Below are 14983 nucleotides of genomic sequence, written 5' to 3'. Positions count from 1 at the left end.
AAGAAGCTCTAACGGGCTTCATGAGATAAAAAGTGCTGATTTTGTTTATTATTCACCACAGGTGTTCGTGATGCTCTTGTCGGCTCTGGGCTATTAGCTGAGGCCCAGGCAGCTGAGGTCACTTAGCCTGAGGTCGGTCATGGCCCAACCGGCTTTGACCGCAGTGATTCAGTAGGTGAGCCACTGACCTCACGTCCCAACACGCAGGTGTGTGTGCCTGGACTGGACCCCCGCAGAGCCCCCAAGTCAGGCACGGTGAGGGCCTCCAGCTGGGCCTGGTCCCTAGCCCCACTTGCTCTGGCTTTGCTGCCGACCTCTCCAGACGACTCACACCTTTCCTTTCCCTTCTGCCGTGTTTGTTGTGTCAGTCATGCCGGGAAGGGGGTGAGGGAAGGTTCTCCCTGAGGAGAGCTGCAGGCCCTTGGACGGGACGCTGGCGTCCCCTGCACGGAGGGGCCCCGCCAGCCGCAGCAGCAGCAATGGTGGCGCCAGTGTCATCTGCTGGGCGCCGCCCTGGTCTCACCTCCCTTCCTGCTCGCGACAGCATCCCGCACTAGGCGTTATTAAGCCCGTTTTGCAGATGAGGAGACCAAGGCAGAAAGGCAAAGAGCTGGCCCAGGGTCACACGGTGAGTCAAGGTGTGGCCCTAGGAGTGTCCGACTCGGCGGCCCTGCTCATCTCACTGACTGGCCTCAGAGGCCGGAATGTCAGGCCCAGCCAGGCGCATCGTCTGTGTCACGGCCCTGAGCTTCCACGACAAGCTCTGCTGTGGGGCCGATGCCACCAGCCACGTGGGGGACGGGAAGGCCACCCGTCACAGTCGTGTGGCTGGAAGCGGGGAGCCGGGGTGAGTCCCGAGCCCAAGCTGCCTGGCGGGGAACCGTCCGGGCTCCAGGGCCTGTGGCTGGCGGGTGCTCGGGGAGCGGGTTCTGAGGGGCTGGAGAAGCCATGTTGCTCCTTGGGGAAGGTCCACTCCCCAAACCTCTGCTCCCTTGGGGTCTCCTCTGCCTGGCCGGCAGGGCTGTGGCACACAGGAGACGGTGGGGACAGCAGCCCCAGATGCACCTGCTCAGAGGGCCACGAGGGCCCTGGCTCTGCGGAGCCCCGGCCTCCCCTCGGTCTCAGAGGCGACTCTTGTCAGCTGGGCTCTTGCTAAGGGCTTCGTGCACTCTGCCTCACTCGGGCCTGCGGCAGGAGCTGCTGGCCGTGTCCTGTGGAGGAGAGCAGAGCTGCAGGACTCGCCTCCCCAGCCGGCGAGGGGAGGGCCCGGGCGGCACCTGCGTCCTGCTCTTTCCTCTCAGAGCCAACGCTGCTGAGGGGCGGAGGCCTGCGGAGAGGACGGGTCTCACCCTGGTCCCCCAGTGCCTGAACGAAGAGCCAGGACCCAGCATGGTGACAGAGGGATGAGGATGAGCCCACGTCCTGGGCGAACCCTTCGCTTCCCCGGGGAGTCGGTTTCCCCACCCGGCAGACAGGACGCTCAGGGCATCTCCTCAGGATGCAGAGCGGTTTGAAGGTGACGTGAGTAGAGACACGTCAAGCATCTGATCAGCACCTGGCGCGTGTGACGCCGGTGAAGCCCCTGTCGGGGGCGTGTTCATAACTGGCCTGGAGGCGGTGCCGGGTGTCGGTTCCCATGGAAACCCGACGAGGCAGGGCGCACCCTTCAGTTTACAAGCCCGCTCCCCAGGCGCAGGGTCGAGGCGATGGCCTGAGGCCCCTGAACCAGGAACGCGGGGACGTGGCCCCGTCACCCCAGCCCCGCCAGCGGCGAGCGTCCCCTCACTGCATTCCCTGGCCTCAACCGGCGCCGGCCCGGCGGGGACCGGACGTGTGCCTCGGACACTTTGGGGTGACACCCTGGTGGCCGGTGGGGCTGCCCAGCAGTGACTTTACGGGAGAGGGGCCCCCTCACGTTTCGCTGACCAGAAAACTAACAGCGGTGATAAACACGCACGTGGCTCTAGCGCTGCACCAGGCTCGTTCTCACGAGCACGTGGGGCTGCTCTGCAGGGGGCCAGTTCCACGGTTGCTGGACAGCAGGGCTGGGCTTGAACCCTGGGCAGGGGGCTTGGAGGCTGTACCTCAACCACCCACGGTGGGGCAGGTAGTTTTATCATCACACATTTACTATCGGGGAAACTGAGGCACAGAGAGGTCTTGCGTCTTTTCCAGGGCTCCCCAGCCATGAAGTGGCTCTTGGAGGCTGCCCTGGGCCCCGGCCAGCCCCCTTGAGCTCACCCCTCCCTATCAGCTCGCTGGCCACTTCATGTGTTCACCTCAGGACCAGGCCAGCGTGTGTGACTTTCGGTGGAGGGTAACCTCCCCAGGCCTCAGTGTGCCCATCTGAGAAGTGGCCTTGCAGCCCCACAGGGCAGGGGAGGATGGGGTCTCCAGGCCTCCCGCTGCACCCTCCTGGGTCCAGACACACCTGGCCCTTCCCATCCTGAGGCTCCCTTGTCACCCCTCCTCTCCCCCCCCGCCCCCCACTGCAAGCACTTCTCTTCCCTTTGAACTGTCTGTCTTGCTGTGGAGGAAGCTATTCATAGCTGAGATGATGCAAAATTTATAAAGCACGGTTGGTAGGGCTGAATCCGCCCCCGGCACAGGCCACGCTGCCCGTCCCCTCCGGGCAGCTCTTTCTGCGTGTGTCCGTGTGTGAGCGTGTGTGCGCGTCCATGTGTGCGCGTGAGGGCCAGCTCCCTCCCCCGCCCTCTCCCCCCAGCCCCCTTCCTTCCTGGCCTCCCCTCTCCGCCCAGCCCGCCTGAGTCTCCACCCTTGGGCGGACTTGGGCTTAGCGCAGCCAGGCTACCTGGCATGGAGCCGCCCAGCCTGTGGCCCCGTTGCACATTCCAGCCTGACCCTCTGTCTCTTCACCTGAAGAACAGGGGTTGTAAGACTTAGACGTTTGACCCACACCTGTGGAGCCAGTGCCACGAGTCAGGACTCATGCAGGCCTCCCTGCACCCCACAGAGTGGCTGAAATTATTACCCACATTTACAGGTGGGGAGACTGAGGCAGGGAGCCACTGACTGTGGCAACTGGGTCCCGAGGGCGGAGGGCTGCGCAGTGGGGGAGCTGGGATTTGAACCCTCCCCTGTTGCGTCATCCCCGCTGCTGACCCCGTGAGGCTCCGGGAGCAGAAAGGTCCTGGGGCTGGGAGCTCTGCAGATGGCTGGTGTCTGGTCCCTTCACAGACGGGTGGGCAAAGCCCAGGGACGAGACGCCAGCTGACCAAGGATGCGGAGGGACGGCCGCTGTGGCTCAGATCTTGGCCACTGGGGGTGGGGTGGCCGTGGCCGCAGACATGGTCTGGGGCAGCTGGCAGCCTCGCCCACCCAGGGCAGCCAGGCTCAGGTGCTGTGGCCCTTGCTGGTGGCGGTAATGCGGCAGCAGGCCTGCTCCAGACACGCCCACTTGTCCTCCCCGCAGTCCTGGAGCTGGTGTGTTCTCCTCTCCCCAGGTGGAGAAAGGGGGGCTCAGAGAGGGAAGGAACGTGCCCAAGGTCACACAGCCGGCAGGTGGCAGGAGGCAGTTGCACGCGGGCATCTGCTCTCCGTGTCACCTGCTGTCGCTGCCGCGGTCCCGCCGTGGCCCTGGTGGTTCCCCCCTTTTTTATTGAGGTACAAGTTACACGACATGAAATTACCCAAAGTGTACAGTTCAGCGGTGTCGAGTGTGTTCAGTGTCGTGCAAACGTCTCCACGCCCTAGTTGCAGACCATTTTCGCTCTGCAGAAGGAGCGCCTGTGCCCGCCAGCAGTCACCCAGCCCCGGGCAGCCTCCAGGCTGCTTTCTGTCTGTGGATTTGCCTGGTCTGTATGCTGCGTGTAAGGGGTCATCGTCTTTGTCCTTTGCGCCATCTCAGTTGGCATAATGACCTCCAGGTTCATCCACATTGCAGCCTGGCCAGAACTTCCTTCTTTCCGGGGTGGAGTAATATTCCACCGTGTGGACAGATCGCCTTTTGTGTGTCCGTTCATCTGTTGACAGACACTCGGTTTGTGTCCTCCTTTGGCCATTGTGGGCAGTGCCGTTCTCAACCTTCTCAGATGGTTTTTTTTTTAAATTAATTAATTAATTTTTATTTTTGGCTGTGTTGGGTCTCCGTTGCTGCGTGCAGGCTTTCTCTAGTTGCGGTGAGTGAGGGCTACTCTTTGTTGCAGTGTGCGGGCTTCAGTAGTTGTGGCACGTGGGCTCAGCAGTTGTGGCTCGTGGACTCTAGAGCGCAGGCTCAGTAGCTGTGGCGCATGGTCTTAGTTGCTCCGCGGCATGTGGGATCTTCCCCGACCAGGGCTCGAACCCGTGTCCCATGCACTGGCAGGCGGATTCTTAACCACTGCGCCACCAGGGAAGTCCCTCTCAGATGGTTTTGTGAGAACACGGGATTCAGTTCTTTCAGGCAGAGACCTTGGAGGGCGTTGCTGGGTCACCGTCCCTGGTGTTTGGAGGGTTCAACCTCCTTCTGTCCCCAGCAGGCTGCACTCTGCTCCTTCCCCCCTTATCCGGGGGACTGCGGCCGGGGACCCAGGGCTCTGAGGAACCAGGTCACAGACAGGTTGGGGACCACAGGGGAGCTGTGGCCCAGTAACCAAGCTACGCGGGACACCCGGTCCTGGCTCTCCCACTGTCACCGTGTGTCCTGGGGCGGCCTTACCCTGGAGGAAGCCACGCCGCAGGGCACTCACGACCCCAGTAACCAAGGCGCGCGGGACGCCCGGTCCTGGCTCTCCCACTGTCACCGTGTGTCCTGGGGCGGCCTTACCCTGGAGGAAGCCACGCCGCAGGGCACTCACGACCCCAGTAACCAAGGCGCGCGGGACGCCCGGTCCTGGCTCTCCCACTGTCACTGTGTGTCCTGGGGCGGCCTTACCCTGGAGAAAGCCCAGCCGCAGGGCACTCACGACCCCTCTGCTTGGGGCATCGGCTTCCCTCGAAAATCCAGGGCAGGACGTGACACCTCCTGTGAGAACAAACCTCGGGCAGATTCTGCAGCGGAACGCCAGCCTCGCGTGGGTTTTTCATCATCAGTCAGAGGCAGCCAAGAAACATCAAGACACACCAGGGACAGGGCCCTGGCTGCTCAGTGACCAGGGTGTGATCGACACTCCGGACAGGCTCCCGGGATGCGCGCGTGGGAGGGGTCTCTGCATCCCCTTCCTCCTCCAAAGAGAGGCGCTGCCCAAGCTCACCTGGCCTCCCTGAAGCCTCAAGGTGGCAGGGAAGGAGACCCGCCAGCACGGGCCCAGCCCCCTGCCTGCGGCGCCAGCATGTTTGGGACCGTGGCGGTGACGTTCCTTCTTCCAGATCCCGGACCCCATGCAGTTTGCAGCTCCCCCGACCCTCTGATCAGCCGTGGACACTTGATAAACATCGAGCTGACCAATGAGTCTGTCCCCCTGGCCTGGCCAAGGGAGCCCCTGAGTGCCCCCGAGGGGCTGTATTTACCACTCCCCTCACTGTGCAGGTGGGGAAACTGAGGCCTCCAGTGGGGTTACCCACTAAGGGTGAGGGGTGGGGATGGGCCTGGTGAGCAGCTCAGGATTCGGGCCGGGGTCGTCCGCCCCGTGCTCGGTAGCCCTGAGCTGACGTTCTCACTGGGGAAACATAGTGAAATGCCAGGAAGAGGCGAGCACCGTGGGAATAACACTGGGAAACGGGAAGGCGAGTAACACAGGGAAGGAAGCCCTCTCAGAGGAGGTACCACCTGAGTGGACACCTGCACACGGCGAGAGGTCTGGAGGAAGAGCTTTCCAGGAAGGGGAGGGCGAGTGCAAAGGCCCTGAGGTGGGCACGGTTGAGGAAGTGGCCCACGACGCGGCCCCGTTGCAGGGACAGGTGAGAACGAGGGCTCCAGGTGGTAGTGGGGCAGAGAGGGGCCTGACGCACCCATGGCTCACCTCGACGGTCCTGACGTTCCAGGGGTGACCCTCCCTCAGAGAGGAGAGAGCCAGCTTTGTGGAGGACACGCACTGTCTCAAGGCCACCAGTGAGGGGGTCAGGGCGGCAGACACCAGCTGCCAGCCCTCTGATGATGTCACACCTGGGGGTGTCACTTCCGGTCTCTCCTGGAGGGGGTGGGACCAGGGCAAGTTCAGCAGGCAGGCTCAAGGGCGTCATGGGAGCCAGCCCCCTCCCCCTGCCCTGAGCGCGGCCCCTGGAGGCCCCTCAGTGGCGCCTCATGCGTGCAGGGCGCACCCTGCAGCCCCAGCAGACACCCCCTGAGGTCCAGTGTCCAGGGCTGGGCGCTGCCCACACAGCAGCTCGGGCGGCTGGGCGGGAGACCCCGGCCCTCCAGTCTCTGGGCAAGAAGACTGGCCCAGCCAGCAACCCTGCCTCGACCTCGTTCTCCTGCCCTCTCGGAAGCAGGCGTGCGGGGCTCTGGGCCCTGGACCCGGGACCTCTCCGCACTCTTGACGGACTCGGAGACTCGCAGCCCTCAGGCCTAACTTACTCCCTGAGCCCCGCCCATTTTTAGGGCCAGGTGTGTGGGGCTCGGAGGGTCTGTTCTGTGGCCTCAACTCTGCGTCCCAGGGCTTGTAGCTGAGGCCAGCCCTCACTGGCAGGAACTTCTCACCCCAGCAGCTCCAGGAACCCTGAAGGGCCTGGCCCCTGAGCTCATAGGGTCCTGTTACACACTCTGACAAGGCTGCCCAGACAGGCTGAGCCACTTGCCTGGGGTCACACAGCACCTGCCCTTGCTGTGCTCTGCCTGCAGCCCCTCCCAGCCCCTCACTCCTTTCCTCTCCTCCTCTTTCCTCAGAAGCTCGGAACTCGGGGGCCAAATGGGTCCCAAGCACTCAAATTGAACGTGCCCATTCTGCTTGGGGTCACCTGGCAGGTGGTACCCCAGAGGCCGTGAGTCCGCCACCTCTGCGGGGCCGGGTCCTCAGAGGGCGCCGGCAGGACCCCGTCTGTGGAAGGAGGGGCGCAGTGTGGCGTGGGTGGGTGACTAGCCTTTCAAAGCTCCTCGCAGCCTCCGTCTGTCCCCCGACCAATTTCTCCGTGTGGTTGTGAGACTGGGAGGAGCGGTGGGAGTGTGTTTCTGTGAGGCCGATTTGGTTGTGTGGGGACAGCGGGGGGGCCTGTCTCTGAGCCCAGAGTGGAGGCCGCTACTGTGAGTGGAGCGGCCGGCTTCAGGGACGGCAGCCTGCAGGGTGGGCCAGTAGTGGGGCCCGAGCTGGGTGCTTCCCTCGTGCCCAGCCCCGTGGTAGGGACAGTGACGGTCAGGTGTGGCCTTGTCCTGGAGGAGCCCGCAGGAGGGACCTGTCTGTGGGGTCACGCACAGCACAGCATGCAATGCTGTTTGATGCCCCCTGCCCACGAAGCCCAGGCTGTGCTAAGGTAAGCTCGGGGGTGCCGTGGGGGCCCGGCTCAGCCTGGGGGGCAGTGAGCCTGGGGTAGGGCCTTTTTCTTAAACGTCTTTATTGGAGTATAATTGCTTTACGTTGTTCTGTTAGTTTCCACTGTATAACAAAGTGAATCAGCTCTGCGTATACATATATCCTCATATCCCCGCCCTCTTGCATCTCCCTCCCACCGTCCCTACCCCACCCCTCTAGGTGGTCACAGACCCCCGAGCTGCGCTCCCCGTGCTGTGCGGCTGCTTTCCACCAGCTGTCTGTTTTACATTTGGTCGTGCATATGCGTCCACGCCACTCGCCGGGGGAGGTCCTTTTACCCCCACCAGCCATACACATTCTCAAAGACACAGAGAAAACAAGGAGAAGATACCAACGATGCGGGCCCAGGGCTAAGCTTGCCCTCCAGACACTTCTCTCTGCACCTGAGCACATCTTACTCTCCTTCTGTGATACCTGCAGTCTGCCTTCCTGCTTACTGGCTGTGCGGGGCGCCGTTTACGCCGTTGGGTCCTGTGTGGATGGTGGTCGAGGCTGCCACAGCCCTGCCGCACACATGCCAGACACTGTCCCCTGCTGCCGGACGTCGGGCCCTTTCCACCTCTTAGCCATTAAAACAAACCCTGAGGTTACAACTTCGCGTCTTAATTATTTCTAGAGGGTTTGTGCACCGTTGTAAAATCCCTGTGTCAGTGGGTCAGCAGGTTTCCATTTACTCAGTTTTTACATTGAGTTTGTAACGGACACATGGGGACGGAGTCTGAGGGAGCAGCGTGGATGCCTTCTCCAGCCCCGCACTTCTCCCTTCTAGAGGCAACCACTGGGTTTCTTGTGTGTACTTCCGGAGGCTCCCATACGCACACAGCACTGATACAAAATCTTTTTTGTGGTTCTTATTTTGAACAGAAAAACAGCACGTGTGAACGCTGTTCCACACCTTATATTTTTTTCACTTGTTACCTTTGGAAGTGTCTCTTGTCCTGAGCGATCGGCTCTGTAACCTTCTGTGTCCGAGGGCACCAGTGTGTGTCCCATCAGTGCCCTGCACTGGGCATCCTGGCTGTGCAACGTCTTGTTCTTGCAAACAGGCTGCGGGAAGCATCTTTGCTCAGGTGTTTCACACACGTGCAAGGAAGTTCACGAGCTAAAGTCTTCAGTGGGTCGGTGGTTTCTGGTGAGCTTGCCTGAATGGCCCTCTGGGAGCGGTGGCTGTTAGGCCAGCCAGGAGTGTGCTGCCCACTTCCCCGTGCCCTGCTGAGGTCTTTGGAAATCCGCCGGTGAAAATGCACCTCCGGCTAGCCTGCACTTGACTTGCACCTCTTAGAGCTGGCAGAGTGGAAGGGGCTGGAGGGAGGGACCCCTGGGCGAGCAGGCAACCAGCCATCACACGGGGTGGCCCTCCGTGTCAGGGGCGGGCAGATCTTCCTGAAAGACTCACTTCATGGGGCCCTTGAGATGGGGGGTTATTGCCCCAGGTGAGAACGAGGCCGGGCCTCCCGACAGGTGAATCACTGCGGGCAAGGCAGGGAGGTGTGAATGGGAGGGTGGGCTTAGGGGGCAGTGAGGCTGTCAGCTGGGCAGCAGGGGACAAGGACAGGCCTGTGAGAGCCTCGGCGTGTCCGCGTGTCCTCTGGGCGCTGGCGAGTCAAGCAGGAGAGGGAGAAGGGAGGACCCAGGAAGAGTGGGCGGGGCGAGCCTAGCCTACGAGGCCCGGACACTGGGCCCAGGGCGGTGGAAGGCAGATGTTTTATTCACGCCGATGCAGAGCCATCCGTCACCGCCAAGCCGCCCAGCCCCGCCACCTCCATCATCCTGCCACCTCAGGCTATTTTGGGCTTGGGTTCGGCCTCGCCTCCCCCGTCATCCAGGCCCCTCTCCCTGCCTGGGGTGGGGGCACTCATCCTGGCTCGAGGTGACAGGCCAGCAGTGTGGGTCCACTCCCGCCTAGCACCTGGGTAAACTGAGGTTCAGAGAGGCGTGAGGCCGCCACTAGTGCAGCCAAGGACCAGGGCCCTCATACCCCCCCGCGCAGCCCCCGAGGCAGATGGCACTTGCTCCTCCCATGCGACGGGGGAACTGGAGGCCCTCAGGTGCTGTACACAGCTGCAGATCACACAGGCCATCACGAGCGAGAGACGAAGCTGGTGCTGGCCCCAGCCGTCACCACTTTCCCCAGCTCTGTGCCCAGCAAGCTCCCTCTGGGAGGGCCCAGCTCCAGTGCCGGCTCCCTCATTCATTCCCTAAACGCCCCTGAAGTTCTCCTCTGTGCCAGCCCTGTGCCGGCTGGCCACTGAGGCCGTGGAGAGGGACAGTTCTGGGGCACTGCTGGGGGCCGCAGAACGTCCCCCCCATCTGCTCACCACAACTGGTGAAATCCCAGAACCTCAGGGATCCTGGCTGAGCTCCCTCTAAGGACCAACTAGCTCCAGGCTCAGAGAGGGAGGAAATCCGCCCAAGGTCACACAGCATGGCACTGGCAGGGAGGGGAGAGAGCACATATAATCTGTCCTTACTCTGTGCCCATGGTGTTGAGGCCACATGGCTGCCTGAACCTTGGTCGGTCCTCACGACAACCCCGGAGGTCTCGGGGATGAGCCTGAGCCCCCGCCAGAGCAGGGCACCCGACCCTCCCGGCCTGGGGTTGAAGGGCCAGAAGAAGCAAAGAGACGAATGTGAGTGCCCTTGCTGCCCAGCTTCCCACCTGCCACTTGGAGACGCCGTGAGTGGGCAGGAGCCGCGGAGCTGTCTGCATTGCTGGGGCCCACGGGCTTCTCCCAGCGGGGTCCCCCAGGCTCCCAGGGCGGCCGGAGCAGTTACTGCACACCAGCCATGGGCGCACCACATTCCCACATGTCTGAGGGAACGTCGGGAACGCTCCCCCAGTGAGGTCCAGGCAGAGGACAGGCGGGGTCCCCCGTGCGCCGACCCCGGTGTGCCAGGCCTGGGGCGTCAGCCAGCAGCACCCCGTGTTCCGCTTCTCTCCTTCCCGGCCCTAAGCACGCCTGAGCCGTCCCGTGTTTCATGGCCACACTGGCATGTTTATGTCTCGTCTTCCCTGGGGAGTGTTGCTTCCAGGACGCCAGGGACGTTGTCTGATGTGCTCAGCCCTCCGTGCCCAGAGCAGTGCCTGACACATGGTGGGCGCTGGATAAATGCTGTCGAATGAAGGAATTGGATGAATGAATGACTGTCAGTTCTGTGCTCACTGACTTCTGCCCGCCAAGCCCATTCCCCGTCAGTCTTCCCTGTCTGTGACACTTGCTGGGCCCCTATGGTGTGCCAGTCCCTGTGCAAGGGGCTAGGGACCAAGTGGTGACAGAACAACAGCCCCGCCTTCGTGGAGTTGACATTCAAGCTGGGGATTAATAAATACCAGGGGGAGACGGTGCCTTGAGAAGAAAACGGCAGGAGAGAGGGGCCCGTACTGCTGGGGCGGAGTCTGGGAAGGCCTCCCTGAGCAGGTCACAGCCGAGCAAAGACTAACAGGTGAATGACTGAAGGAGAACCCGTTTGGCGAAGAGCATTCCTGGCAGCGGGAACAGCAGGTGCAAAAGCCCTGAGGTGGGATTTCACCGGCTTGCTTCCCCTCGCCCCGTACCCCACCCCTCAGTAAACCCTGCCGTTCCACCTGCTAAGTTCCAAAGCTTCTCCTGCCACCATCGCTTCACTGGATGTGGCCAGTGGCTGCCTCGCGGCCTCCCTGGGCCACACTTGTCCGCTAACCTCCTCTTTGCATGGCAACTGGGCACGTGACCCGTGTCTGGGAAATGCTGGGGTAACAGGGGCTATTTCCTGTCCTTAGGCCTCCGTCCCTGAGGAGAGATCCCGGCGCCCAGGGCTCACGTCTGGGTGGAGACTGTTTCAAACACAAGACCAAGGGTCTTGTGGGAGCCCAGATGAGGTGCTGAGCCAGCCCTGAAGGACTTCCTGGAGGAGGAGAGGGTGAGTGGTGCAGGTTCCGGAAAGGGTTTCCCCTGCAGAAGAAACCACCTGAGCATGGCCCTGGAGGTGGGGAAATGGAGACCTGAAGGCTGAGCCAGGCTGGAGGGAGGTGGGGAAGAAAACAGGGCCCCCAGTGAGTCATCAGGCCTTCCTCTGGGGCCCCATTATGACTTTTAAGCACCCCGGGCACTTTTGCCTTCGTGAGCCCCGCGTCCTCCGTGAAAAACAATGAAAATTAGCTTCTATGACTGAATTGGTATAAAGATGAATTTTAATCTGTTCATTGTCTACTCACCTGTTCATCCGTGCCTCCCTCTTGACCCACCTGCTCACCCCATCCAGTTGTCCATCCTTCCCTTACATACCCTCACCTATCTGTTCGCTCATCCATCTGTTCACATGTCCATCTGTTTTATCTCTCCATCATTTACTGTGTCAGTCTCTACATTCCTCTCTTGTCTCTAGAGAGTTTTCCAGCATCCGACCCCAACCTTCCCAGCACAAACCCCCCTCTTCACCTCCTACTGCCGACAGATCCAAGCCACCCTTCAAGCTTCGCTGGGCTTCAAGGCCCTGCCAGGTTGCCTCTTCTCTCTCACTGCTCGCACCGTTCATCCTAGAAGCTGTGGGCCCGGGGCACTGCAGCTACTGTGCCCAACGGGTAGGTTGTCCTCAGATGTCCCCCCTGGCCTGGGTTGGACGCTGTTCCTGAGGGTCTGTGGCTGGGCTCCTGCAGCCCAGAGAGGAGGGGTGAGCCATGATCACAGGGGCTGGAGGGGAGGGGACGAATGGAAACAGGTCGGTGCACTGGGCCTCGGTTTTCTCACTTGAAATGAGGGGGAAGAGCGCGGTGTCGTCCCCCCACATTTTAAGCTGGTTTCTAGACTCCCTAGGCTGCCTGAGTACCAGGGTGGTGAAGGGGGGGGGCTTGCTCTTTCCTTCCCTCCCTGCCACTTATCCACTTAACAGCCCGGGAGGGGAAGGCCTGCTTCTGGAGGGGGCATCTCAGCCCCATTAACACTGTTAACAGCCCCTGCGGAAGCAGCGGCCACCAGGGTCGCAGTTGCTTGGCCATTAGCCCCATCCCAACCCTCACTCCAGCCTTAGGGCCTGCACTTCCTGGCAGAGCTTCTGGCCCCTCACACCAACCCCTGCAGGCCTCAGAGGCCCCCACCTCTGGTCAAGGACCGGTCGGCCTGTACAGGGCTGTGGAGAGCAAAGGCAAGGGAGAGGCTGGCAGCCGTGAGCTGGTGGCTGGACCCACAGAGCAGGTGGTGATGGCAGGTGGAGAGGTGTGGGTCGTGGGGCCAGCAACTCAGCACAGTCCCCTCTGTCCCTTTGCCAAGTAGAAGTTGTGCGCTGTCCTCTGCTTTCTCCCCTCCAGCATATGTGAAGTGCCTTTTATCCAGGAGCAGCTGTGTCAGGTCAGGCAGTCAGTCAACAAACGCCCACTGAGCTAACAACCAACAAAGTTCTATCACGCCCTGCGTGCGAGGGCAAGACTTAGGCTCCCCTAATTACAGAATTCATTCATTCACCAACACGTATTTATTGAGCGCCCACTGTATGCCAGGCCCTGAGCACAGCGGTGAAAGAGACAAATACTCTGGGCCTGGGGGATGAAAAATGAACATGTGAAGGAACAAATGGGACAGGTTTCACGTGACACAAAGGCGGGTGGCTTCTATGGTCTGAGGACTTGCGGGGAGGCTCTCGAGGAGGACACCTTGGAGCTGAGGCCTGGGTGGTGCGGAGCCTGGTGAGTGGAGAGCTAGGGGGAGAGTGCTACAGGCAGCGGCAACAGCAAGTACAAAGGTCCTGAGGTGGGGACGGAAACAAGGAAGCCAGTGAGAGGGAGAGAGAGAGGTGGGAGGGGGCACAGGGAGGACTGAGGGGACCCAGGGGTCTGGCTTCCTGTCACGCACAGGACAGTTGCTGGCCAGCTCAGAGCACGGGGGACGCGATCCAGCTCAGGTTTCCTGGGACCCGTCTGGCTGTACGTGGCTGGAAAGGGGCTGGCAGGGAGGCTGAGGGGTGGCTTCTGCCTGTGTCTAGGTGAGCCTCACGGGCTCCAGCCAGCAAGGAGAGCGGAGCGTGGGGGTTGCTTGGACTCCCAGTCATCAGGAATTAGAAGCCTCAGGAATCTTAGAATTTGATTCCCCCAGTTGGGGCGAGAACGGGAAGCCTCGCAGCATCTTGGCCTTAGATGCTGGCAGGAAGCTCAGGGAGACCCGGTCCCTTGCCTTGCGGCCTCAGCCCCTGGGCCCACCCCGACCAGCGTCCCTCGTGGGAGGGCGGCCAGTGGCCCAGGCTGCCCGCGCTGAGCGCTTCGTTAATATTCCTTTCCTGGCTCCTCGTGAGGTCCTGGCGAGGTGCGGGCCGCTCTCCTGCCGGCTTCGTGGAGGAAGGAACCGAGGCTCAGCGATGGTCCGGATCCGGCCTCCGCTTGCTCGGCCGGCCTCGGGACAGGCGGCAGAGGAGCGTGAGTGGGCTTGGCGGGAGGGTGGCCGCATACCTGCCCTGCCTCCTGGGTTGCGGGGGGCCGGCAAGACGGTCTTGAAGGGAGGAGGAACGTCGAGTGGTGTCTGATTGGGACGCTCGAGGAGAAAAACTGTTACAAGTGCTCAGTTATCTTACACCGAGCCCGCCGGTGCAAGCAGAGAGCCCCAGACGTTGGCAAAGCTGATGGTGTGTGTGTGTGTGTGGGGGGGGGCACACAGGTGTTGGTGGCGGGAGGGATGGAGGTCCTTCCTTCTGGTTGCGAAGCCAGGAGGGTCCTCCTGCCCCACAGTTCACTCCCTCATGAGCCTCTGGTGGAGGAATTTCAGGCGTCGTGGGGGACGCTTTGGTGAGGATTCCAGACCCTCTCTCCTTGACGGCGCTGGGTGGAAAGGTGGCACCCTGGGGAGGACAGACCCCCGTTTATCTCTGTCTGGGTCACTACCAGCTTACCACCTTCCATGGCCCCCCAGCGCCCTCCTGATGAGGTCCCGGCTCCACCGGCGGGAGTGGCGCTGGGCAGCCTGCCTCAGCTTCCCTCAGGCCCCGCCCGCTCCCTGCTCTGAGCCACTCTGATTCTTAACCAGGCCTGGGAGGTTCCTGCCGCCTGGACCTCCACCTTCCTTCTGTTCATAGCTGGAGAACCTTATGTCTTCTTTCCTGGCTCGGTTCGACTTTTCTCGTCAGTAAACCGTCATGTGTATCTCACCTGCTGGCGGGAGTCCCTGGTAAGTCCTTGGGTAAACCAACCCCTGCCAGGGCCTCACTTACCGCATCTATGCAACTGGGGCGGGGGTTGGGCTGAAAATTCGGAATACTGGAGCGCCTGTGCCGGGAAAGACAGGATCTCCAGCCCAAGGGCCCCGAGAAGGTTTCCACAGCGGCTGGCCAGAGATCAGGCACCCTCAGGGGCTCTGCCCCCAGCAGAGCCTGGCCCTGGGCAGGTGGTCAGGATGAGGGAGGCAAAGCTGAACATTACGGTTTCCATTTTACAATTAAATTTTAAATTTCAAACGAAGTTTTGAAAACATGATTTTGCCTTCGCAAATATGTCTGGGAATGGAACGGTGGCTGGGAGATGGGAACCTTATGCAGAGTCATTGCTGGGGGCTCTCAGGAGCCAGCCCCAGGGACCTCCACTTCTCCATCTGTGAAATGGGAACACTGACTGTCTCCTTAGT

General features: G+C 61.6%; 1 long non-coding RNA gene across 1 annotated transcript; it reads left to right on the top strand.

Annotated features, from left to right (window-relative positions):
- The first annotated feature begins 11836 nt into the window (after nucleotides 1-11836).
- On the top strand, nucleotides 11837-14531 carry LOC307177952. The gene is made up of 3 exons (XR_013825114.1): nucleotides 11837-11964; nucleotides 13665-13785; nucleotides 14439-14531. It is a non-coding gene; the product is annotated as an uncharacterized lncRNA (long non-coding RNA).
- Nucleotides 14532-14983: the final 452 nt, after the last annotated feature.

Source organism: Stenella coeruleoalba, assembly GCF_951394435.1.
Source record: "Stenella coeruleoalba genome assembly, chromosome: 19".
NCBI lineage: Eukaryota > Metazoa > Chordata > Mammalia > Artiodactyla > Delphinidae > Stenella > Stenella coeruleoalba.
The sequence above is the reverse complement of the archived record's forward strand: the minus strand, read 5'-3'. Positions and strand labels throughout refer to the sequence as shown.